The sequence below is a fragment of the Pimephales promelas genome, chromosome 8, assembly GCF_988280905.1.
Source record: "Pimephales promelas chromosome 8, fPimPro1.hap1.1, whole genome shotgun sequence".
Lineage (NCBI taxonomy): Eukaryota > Metazoa > Chordata > Actinopteri > Cypriniformes > Leuciscidae > Pimephales > Pimephales promelas.
This window is the reverse complement of record NC_142776.1, coordinates 23,573,787-23,585,043: the sequence shown is the minus strand read 5'-3', so window position 1 is coordinate 23,585,043 and position 11,257 is coordinate 23,573,787. Positions and strand designations below refer to the sequence as shown.

The following is an 11,257-nucleotide window of genomic DNA, read 5'->3' as shown; positions in this document are numbered from 1 at the left end:
GGCCATAAATGGTGAAGGCTTGACCATATTAAACATCTGTGTACGTGTTTTGTCATGAGTTTTGAATTAATGTGTGCATGACACACAGAGAGAAAAAGAGTGAGAGAGAGTGAGAGTACACATGTGAAAAATCTCTGTCATTCTGACATAGGATAGCAGATGGTCTTGTTTCTTAATCATGGTCATGGTGCTTAAGCACTAAATCCTCACTGGAACAATACAACTGGGCTTTAGCTTAGACTTTGCCTGACCACCTTAAACACCCACTTTTACTGGCATATACTGTACACTGGTTTTGTCCCAATTCCCTAAGTGGGCACACTAGCCTCATCTTCTTCAGCCATTATTAGGGATTTTAAGCTTTAAGTAGTCTGAGAATCTAATCAATGCTTCATTATCAAGTAGTGTAACTCAAAGCCAAATATGAAAAGAATCAGTGAGAAAAATAAGGTTCATAAATATGTTTTAACCACCTTGCAATGACTAAGTGCTTTTAACATCTGGAAGATTCCTAAGTGTTTTATCCGCCAAATTAAATATTAATGAATGAAATTGCAATGCATAACCTTGCATAATTGTATAACTAGACTCATAATAATCAGGTGGATCATTCAGTTGATCATTTATTTCATCATCAGTATTGAATAGTGTCCAGATTATTTGTTTCATCTGCCTTCAGCTAGATATTTCAGAAATTCAAATCCATCTAATAATCTGACATTTTATGGTGTGTATAGATGAATGTTCGTATTAGACAAGCATTTACATAGACATTCTTAATGTAAAGACAATTGAGCAGTGTGGCAATGAGGACCCCCAGTTTGTGCCTTTCAAAATGACAAATATCTTTTCAGATTTTTTTTGACAAGCCATTGTAGTATTTTATGATGTCCAGTGCAGATCATCAAACCTTTTCTCACTGTATGTATAACTGGCACAGCCGCTTCATATCACGTGGTGCATTATTCTCTTTTTGCCCACGGAGTCTGAGAGCATGTACAAAATATTCCATTTCTGCAAAAATGATTTATACAAGTCTTTGGAAAACTGTGTCAGCACTGCTCATCACCTGATTTTATAGCATAAACCAATGATAGTTGTCAAATGGGGAAATGAGTCACAAGGTCTGTTTCAGAAACTACCCTTTTCTTTAAACATATCATTAATAAATAAAAAATACCCATCAATTTCTTTTATTTTTCTTCTAGCTGCTCAGAAACAAGTGAACATAATTACACACTCTGTCATACATTCAGGGGTAATCTGTATAATGAAGGTGGATTTTTAACCCAAAAGCTGAACAATACTTTCAAGACATGTATTTTAAGTTGTAACATTTAAGCTTATGCCCCATTTCACAGACAAGGCTTAAGTCTAGTCCCAGACTAAAATAAAAAGCAACTTGCAAATCTTAAAATATGCAAGTCACACTGTTTTGTCTCAAGATGCATACCAGTTATTTTTCTAAGGCATGTTTATAAAAACTATTAATGTTCTAATTGAACTAAGGTTAACCATGGCTTAGGCTGAATCCCAATTCTCTGTCTTACCCCTTCCCCTCAGTTTTACGCATACACGTGAGAGGAAGGGCTATCTCAATTCTCATTTTGATCTAGGGGTAGGGGTGAAGGGGTATATACCACTTTAGACCAAGAATTTTCACAAGCTTACTTGAAACCAAAAGGGGTAAGAAATGCACAAGTTTTTTTCGCTTAAAAGATTGATAAAAAATATGACCGTCTTGTTTTGTGCTCTACACAGTTATGTACATACATATTTGCAACTATGTTGTTTATTGAAACGTTTTTAAAGTTTTTAAAAATCGCTACTTTGCTACGCTAGGCTATGCTAACGTTACATTGCTGATTTGCACAATCAGTCCCACATTTCAAGATCACCCAAAATGTCCGGGATTCAGCTTTTGCCTTTTACAGTCACCATTCATTATGTGTTAATTATTTGACACAAACACGTACGGGATCAGCTTCTCAGATGATGCATTCAACTTCAAACGGATCCTGACTGACGAAAACATGGGAATATTAGATCAACAATACATTCAGATTCACCGATTAAAATGAATTCAGTTCGATTTAAACAACACCTTGTGTATGTAAACATAATGAATAGTGAAGGCAGAAAGCTAAAGCTCAATCCTGGACATTTTGACGGCATCTTGAAAGTTTTGAGAAGTTTGTGATCAACACTTTTTGCTCCAGGTGACACAGACACCAGTTAAGGACGATCTAAGATGACGTAACCGAGTGGTGTCTCAGGTGGGGCCCCAATGGGTCTGGCTTGAATTTCCCACTTAGGACCCACATAAGACTCTTACAGAGCCCATTTAAAGCCCATCTGGGTAACCATAGTTGGATCCCGGGTGCAAGCCCACTTAAGGCCCATTTGGCCAGGTGGGGCCCAAATGGGTCTGACATGAATTGCCCAAACACAGTACCCGTACTGGTCCCAATTTTAGTACATCTGGGCTTCCACAGCTTGCCCCAATGTGGATCCCGGGTGCAAGCCCATAATGGGGCCCACATTTGCCGCCCATCAAGCCCTCATATGGGCCCCACATGTCATTGCTGGCTGGGTAGGGGTATGTTTGCACTAGCGCTTACCACTCGGTTTCGAGGGACAACGGCTAGGGGTAAGACGAAGGGGAAGGGGTAATGGGAAGGGGTAAGACAGAGAATTGGGATTCAGCCTTTATCTAAACCCTTTCTGTGAAACCAGGCCATAATATTATATAACATAATATAACGTTGAAAAGAATGTGTTGTATAATTCTTCATGAATATAATTGGTTACACTTTATTTTAAGGTGTCTGTTATGCCACGTAGTAGAGGAAATAGCATGAAGACGAAGGAAGATGATTATAATGATCTTTAATGACAAAACTCAGGAACCAGGAGAAAACATTAAACATTAATGAAAATGGACTGAGGGAGAACACAGGGTATAGATACAGAGAGCACTTTACGCATCACAGCCAGGTGACTTAGCATATAAAAGACAGGCTCGGGAGCTGCATCACTGGTTTCATCAGCTGAAGCGAGAAATTGGTCTTGGCGCCTGCACGGTCGGGTTACGCAATACTTGTTCCCTCATATTGAGAGGAAACGTATGTAACCGAGTACGTTCTCTTACATGAGGTTCTCTTGTATTGCGTAAGTTTCTTACGCTAAGGGAACTCATTGTCAACGTTGTGCGCACTCAGCATCCACTTCATGAGTCCCAGGGATTCCCGGGGAACATACAGTAGTGGGAAACAGGTGGCCAGCAATGCAGGCCAGCACATGTTATAAGCACATATAGGGTATACAGAGTGGCGTTGCCAGGCTCAGTGAACGCTAAGCCACATATACCTTAAGCATGGACGGGGACCTGCCCTTATCCAACAGCTCTTGAAGGAAGCCAAGCAACCACGGGACCCCACATATTCGTGGGTCTAGATCTCTATCAGCACACCATTTGGAGAACACAGACCATTTAGACACGTAAAGCCGCCTCGTAGAAGGAGCTCTGGATTGTGTGATCGTATTCATCACTCCTTCTGGCGGATATCTGTTGATTACCAATACGTGCAGAGACCAGCGCTCTGGATGGGGATGTCAGATTGAGCAGTGGGCTTGAGAGAGGAGATCTCTCCTCACCGGAATCGGCCAAGGGGCCGCATCAGCTTTGGAACCAGATTTGATTGTTCCATCGTGGGGCTATAAGGAGCACCAAGTGGAGCATTTTCTTGATCCTTTTGATTACCATTGGTAACAGAGAGACCGGAGGGAAAGCATAAAGAGGGAGGCTGGGTCAGGTTTGGGCCAGCGCATCCTCGTTCTTCGAAAAGACCAGCGGGCAATGACCGTTGTCTTTTAACGCAAACAGGTTGACTTTCGCTTTGCAAAAAAAGGTGCCACAGTAATTGGACTGTTTGGGGTTGCAGGGACCATTCCCGTGGGGGAACATGGTTCCTGGATAGTTTGTCTTGGCCGTCGGTCAGGCGTCCTGGCACATGCGCACGCACAGCAGGCCCAGCTGAAGCACAGTCGCAGCTGATGCCATATTGCCCAGCTTTCTCTGGAATGTTTTCAGAGTCCTGCTGGATTCCTGGATCGAGGAGGAGGCAGAGGGATGAGAACTCGACCATTCTACACTGTCTGATGCCTGGATGGAACAGCTGTCACCCAGGTCGATCACTTTAGCTTCGTCCCCTGAGGAGGAGCGGAGAAGGAGAGAGGAAGACTGGTGGGATGAAATCCGGCGAGCCTTTTATGGTGACCTCAGACTCCGATATCTGCGAACGGCGCTTCTTCTTGCGCGGTCCGGAGGGCGGAGTGACAGCGGCCGTGGTGAAGGCTTCAAGTCGAGCCCGCAGGGTCGAAAGCGGAAGAGCTTCACAGTACACGCAGCCTCCCGAATCCAGGGCGAGGGATGTGTGGTCTCAGCCCATTCTCACCCCCAAGGCGTCACTTAACTGACGCCTTGGGAAGCATTTGGACATGCTTCAATATCTGACGCTTTAGGCGCCCTTTAGCGTCAGTTAGATGATGCCCTAGGATCGCGTGTACCCTACCCCCACCCCACACCTAAACCTAACCGCGTCCTCTAACTGACGCTTTCCTTTAGCGTCAGTTAGATGACGCCGTAGGATCGCGTCATGTAAGTGACGCTAAAGGGCGCCTAAAACGTCAAATATTGAAGCATGGTCAAAGGTGACGCCTTGGGGTGAGAATGCGTTGGTGGTCTGGGCCCAGACAGAGAGCACAAATCACGTGGCGTCTCCGGCACTGAATGGGGCTTTGCACAAGCCACAGGAAAGACTAAAAAAAGGATACTCAACGCCGGATGGCATAGCAGGCACGGAAGGCTGAAGGTGGCGAAGATTGAAGAAGTGGCCGGCTTCTTCAATCGCTTTTCTCTGCGTGCTGGTCACTAGTTTCGATGGTGGATCGCTTCTCTCAGTGTCCAACAATGTGAAGAGCTTTGCTGAAGATGATGAAAATCAGTGATGCAGCTCCCGAGACTGTCTTTTATACGCTAAGCCATCCTGCTTTTGGCTGGCTGCGACGTGTAGAGAGCACGACGTCACATGCAAGGCTCAGTGGTAGGCTGCAGCAGTTGTGCAGGGCAGCCAATAAGCATGCAAGATAGCCTGCTCTAGGTCTGCTGGCTGCTGCACTGCGTTGACAATATATGAAAAATTAAGGATAATTTTTTGGCTTCAATATCTCGAGAAAATATTCTTTTTCCGTAGCGTTGGCAACTTTCGCAATACGAGAGAACCTCTCGTAAGAGAACTATGTTTCTTCTTAATTTTCTTAGTTCTTTTCTAATCAGTTATGTAGTACATTAGGGTTTTATGTTGCATTTAATGTTGTTTAATTAATGTTTATTGCATTTTTAAAATGTCATGTGTGTTACCATGATGGTGTTTAATTTCTGTGCGAATAACACTGTGCAGCTTCTGTTTCTTGTGGAAGATTGCTTGTGTTGAGCTTTTATTCACACTTCAATAGGTTGGTAAATTAACATTATACCAGATAATGAAATATGTTTTAATACTGGTTAAATGGTAAGTTCCCACTGTGATAATAAATCCTCATTTGAGACAAGCTGTTACTCAAGGTCAATGCATGTTAACTGTATCTTTTCCTAAGCAATAAGCGTAGACATGTTCAAGAAAGAGTTTGTTATTGTTGTTGCTGCAGCCAAGGCTTAAATGTATACACCTGGAATAAAACTGACTTCCAGAAACACCCTTAAAAACACACATTAACTGTCGTAAAAAGTGACACTATCTCCAGCATGGCTGTGGTAAATGACTCATGCAGGAATAGACAAATGTTCTCTTTGAACCAATGCCTGAAGACGAACATAAAATAAATGCAATAGATTGAACATTCATCCCCCCAACGAGTGACTTAATCACACGCATCCCACGTCTCAGTGTATAAAAGCGCTCTCGTATTAGAGATCCTCCTCTGCTTTTGACAGGCACACAGTGAACGCTCAGCCCCTAGAACGAAAGCGCAAGCCTGGTGCGCGTGAAAACCGCCTGCATCTCGCCAAAGCGAGACAAAAACCGAATAGCCTACATTAACAGCATCTTTTTCATTTTAATATTGTAGTTGTAGTGCTCGGTTTCTGTGCGGACCCCGTGTACCAGTTCAGACTGTCTGAGACTGGCAGTGTTGAAGGACAGAAGCGGAGCGGGTTTCGATACCGGGACAGAAGATGCTGATTCTTCTTCATTGACGGTTCTGGTCCAACCCATGGGTTATGAACACAAAAACACAACGGCACATCACTCGTGTAATAGATCACGAGTTTAAAACGGGATCCTTTTGTGCCTCTTTTTTTCTCCCACGTGCAATAAAGTGGATCCGCATTTGAGGTGAGCATATTATTTTCAGATGCTTGTTCCTGCTTTTGTTCTGTGCATTACACTGTTGCCTTTATTTGTGATATTAGAGTGTTAGGTTTTATTTTAAAAACGGAGTGCGTGTGTGTTTTCATCTCCGGATTCTCAGTTGGGATGCCGAGGGCTGTTCATCAGGATTATTCAGTGAACCTCTGATTAAGTTACTCTGCTAGATTTGATACCAACGCTCATAACAGCGTTTCTTTTACAACAACGACGATAAAAATTAGGTTTCAATAGATGATATAGGCACTTTTTGAGTAATGTTCTTATAAATGTAGCCTATTCTGTAGCCTATCCGGTTGTACAGTTGCACATTGTAGCCTAGTCTTTTGTAACCAAGTGTTTGTTCGGAATCAAAAGAGTTAATTTATACTAGAATGTAAAGGCACCCAGCGTCAAAGCGGGGAATAAAAAAAGAAAAAGAACTCCTCAGCTAAAAAAAAAAAAAAAAAAAAAAATTCCATTTTGACATTTTGAGTTACAAGAACGCTTTGCTAACGTCCCCAAACGTGAATGTTCATATATATATATATATATATATATATATATATATATATATATATATATATATATATTATGAATATGCAAGTAAAGGCTAAGCTGAAGTTTGTGAAAGTTACAATTATCTGTTGCAAGCACAAAGTTTCAAATTGTAATTTCTGACTCACCCATTCAAAATTATATGTCCACAAAACCACATTATACATCCAATTTTATGTATTAAATTAGTGTGTGGTTTTATAAACCCATTACACTTTTTGTGTCTTCAATAATTCCCCTTTCCCCCTTCCTGTCACATGTATGTCACACATTGTCTGCTGCACCATGCATTATTTTCAATATAACTCCACATTGTTTTTCAACACAGCGAGTAGGAAGATCTGTATTGCTGACATGTAAAATATTTTCATATTTTCTGCTCATATGTAAAAAAAGAGCCCTTTGGTTTAACACTATTAAATATGCAAATAATAACATTTAAATTACATTGCTATCACTCTTCACATGTACCCAGAGTCTCCTTATTAATATAACACATATATATTCTAGGTCCATATCAGGTATAACTATAGAAAATATTTTTTTTCTAAAATAGCAGAAAACTGTAAGATCGAATTTGATGGCTCTTATTATACACAACATTTTTATTAAAATTTTTTTTATTTTATGTCCAAATATACCACATATTAGAAACCATTGATGAATTAAATATCTCACAAAACTCCAGAGAAGGAGACTGTTTATGAGAAAAGTCATATGTGAATTTGGTTGGCCTCCTACTTGGCTTTTCTCCTATTCTGAGGCTTTCCTCATAATTATTTGCTCTGTTCAGACAAGCATGTTTGCTGTGATCATCTCATGGACAATCAGTCATACCTTGGTTGAACAGATGGACCCTCAATGACATAGGATAAATGGTTTGCCTGATAAATTTCGTACAAGAATAACACATTCAATGCTTGACTCGCAAGAAAGTCTGTATTTTAAAGTGTGAGTGTGGGGAATTGCTCTCCCACTCAACTGAATGTGTGTTGTGAGCTTGTGCATCTATGTTACGAGGTACTTGTAACAGGCTTGGCTGTTTGCTTTCCTGAGCAGATATCCTACAGGTAGGACTCTGTTTGTACTAGGCTAGGCTTGGCTTGATGTTTGTACTGTGTGCTATGATTTCTCATTTATAATTGTTGGTGCAGACCCTCAGCTACACAGTAGGCTCATCTGTTAGACCGGTGCATATTTCAGCTGTCATCAATCTCCCTGATTGTTTGTTCACTTTGGCTAATGAAAACCATACATTTCAGTATTTCAGTCAATTGTTTACATTTTTTTCTAGAATACTGAATGAACCTCTCTATTCTCCAAATATGGCAGGGAATAAAGACAGACACAGTTTCATGCTTCAGAAATTATTTTTCTTGGTCAGAAATACAAATATAAAGGAAGAGTATTCTGTGGGTGGCCAAAAGTCAGGATAGGTTGATCCAGAAGAGTATAGGGCCAGGTGGTCATTGTTTAAAGGACAAGTTTAGTATTTTAAACTTAAAGCCCCGTTTTAAGATCGTTTCTGATTGAAATTTGGACACATGCTGCTGGCCCGAGTGGTCAACCAAAGAAACCGAAAATTCTCAGGCCATCTTAACCATTCTATTTCATCAGAAACTATCTTAAAACAGGGCTGTAAGTGTAAAATACAAAACTTGTCCTTTAAGTGGCCTCCCAGTTAAGTTGAGCTATTTTGGACCTTTTTATGCGCAGTCAGAATTGGCGTAAATTGGCGTTCCTTGTGCCCGACAGGCTGATCAGACTCGTCAACTCAGGACACCTTCCATCAGAACTGGTGAAGAGATTGAGGTGGAGGGGTTTAGGCACTGGTGATAAGGTGTGATAAGGTGCAAAAAGCAGCAGGTGCGTTTCATTGCGCTCTGCCAGCAGCTCTCATGAACCTCCTCATTGCCATGCGCTCCTATTGTGAGCCTGGCCATGGGCCAGTGAGAGGAGGGTCAATGTGACATTAATTATAGCGTTTTATTCAGTGTCCGTTTGAATATGCATGAAGATGGATATAAAGAGTGGAGCCACCAGTATCTATGTTCACATTTAACATAGAGAAAGGCTGCATCTAATATAAATTGTTAACATCCATCAGTTTAAAACAATGAGAGTCTGATGAAATTATTGGTTAATTAAATGTATTCCTTCCTCTTAAATCTTCTCAGCTTTAGTTTCAGGTTTGTGATTAATTGCAGATATTTATAATTTTCAAACTGGCTGTAACCTTAAAGGGGGCATGACATGGGTATACTAATTTTCCATTAAAACAAACCAGCATGTTTCAAAACTTAAAATGTCTTCATCAGTACAATAACCAAGATCCAAAAAAATGGCACATTTAAATGTGTTTTTTTTTGTTGTTGTTGTAGTTAAAAGGGGCAAATAGATTTGCAGATGACTGCCTCTAGTGCAAGATATTGCTGAATATTTTTACATCATCTTACCATAGGCACCATCCCACTGCTATTCACTCCCTACACAGCTGGCACCTGCTTGCGAATATGAGTGTCTTGTCAAAATGCAAATATAACTCATTATTATCATTGACACTGTTTACACTGGATACAGACAGTAGAAAGATGCTTGTCAATTTCTTATACTGCATGCATGCACTTGAGCTTCAATAGGGGATTATCGCGCTGATACGCAGGACTTCCGGATTCAGTGATCTTTGTGCACTGCCACTTCCGTTGAATCACCGATCTCGCTGGCAAACTGATGACGGACTACACTAAGTTTATTTATACGGCATCCCTGGTAAATTAGTCTGATTCACTAAAGTTCCGGCTGCAAACAAACGTGCTACCTTGTTTTGTTTTAAAGTTTTAATCCAGTTCTTCCTTATACTCAATTCAGTCGGGAATCCATGAAAACTTGCGTAGGGTGGGCGTTGTTGGTTAGATTTACAAAGTGGAAAAGAGCAGTGACATAGCCTTCGTCTCAGCCATTGTTGAACTGCGTCGGAAGTGGACATGCACAAAGTTGACAAATCCCGCCCATGAAACCTGGAAGTGTGATAATCCCCTATTGAGAGAATAAAAGATCTTTTGCTTTGATGCAGGGGTTGATACTTTGTTCAATGCAATGACATTGTTACATGTGTGCCCTGTGTTTCCCCCATTCTTTGTGTATTTGGTTCAGTCCTGTTTCTATTTTCTCGCTCCTCGTTTGTGTTCAGTCCCTTCACCTGTGTTAGGTTAATTTGCCCCAGCTGTGCCTTGTTCCCCTAGTCTGTTCTTCTCACTCCTTGTCCGTTCGCGTTTATAATATAGTGTGATATTGTGGTTCCTGAGTTTTGTTTATGAAAGATCCTGTTTCCTGCTATTCCTCGTCTCCTCGTGCATCCATGCTACCGTAACAGACGTAAGCCAGCCCAGTCATAATAGTTGCATTTACTAATAAGGGTTACTCTTAAGGGTGACTGCCCCTTAAAACAGATCATTTTAATGAGGGTTGAAAATAATAATTTGTGCTAATATATGCATTTCTTTGCAAAACAAACAAACTTTTTTTAACATTGTAAGTGAACCTCAAGCGACATATTAAAATAATAATGATAAAATACATGTCATGACTCCTTTAATGAGGCAATTATGCTCAGTCTTTTCTGAAAACATTCACAGATGTAGTCTTAATATCACCATTTTAGGCTTATTACCGAAGCTATTGCTTTTCGTATATGCTATTCTCCTTTCTTTTTAGTATTCTTTTTTTTACTTCGTAATCACAAACGTTAATAATTATAAAATTTTGCATGCCTGTTATTTCTGTAGAACAGGTTTAAAAAAAAAAAAAACACAGAATTTGAAATTTACTGCTATTGAAGAATGAACTTGCTGACAGTGACAGTATGTCCATGTTCTGCTTTTTTTTTTTTTTTGCTTATTAGTAACATGCTAAAATTTGTTGCCTTGAATCACTGAATGTTTTTGCTGCAATAACTGAAAGGGTAAACGATGACGCAGAAATTACAAAATGAATGTTTCAGACAATGAGTTTCGAGTGCAAACAGCCTGACAAGCCTCTAGGAAGGAAGAGCACATGACCTGCTGATGTTGTGCAAACTTTCATGGTTGTGGTTGCAAGGTGTTAGCAAACTGAAATGGATATGACAACATTTTTTTTGTTCTGCTTATTTGTATAACAATGACAAAACGGACATTTCCTTTCGCATGCCACTATCACTCTTCTAAATACATACAGTCACATTAGCATACTTTATTTTCTGCATGTTCTCTGTAGATTTAACTCAGTCTCATCCCAAAAAGTCATATAACTGA

At 40.4% G+C, this 11,257-nt stretch overlaps 1 protein-coding gene across 1 annotated transcript in view; it reads left to right on the top strand.

Moving 5' to 3' along the window:
- The first annotated feature begins 6,005 nt into the window (after positions 1–6,005).
- Positions 6,006–11,257, top strand: part of pde4ba (phosphodiesterase 4B, cAMP-specific a) — a 162,710-nt gene continuing 157,458 nt past the window's right edge. Inside the window, exon 1 of the mRNA XM_039691716.2 lies at positions 6,006–6,395. The gene's annotated coding sequence lies outside the window, so the exon portion shown is untranslated. The remainder of the gene's footprint in view (positions 6,396–11,257) is intronic.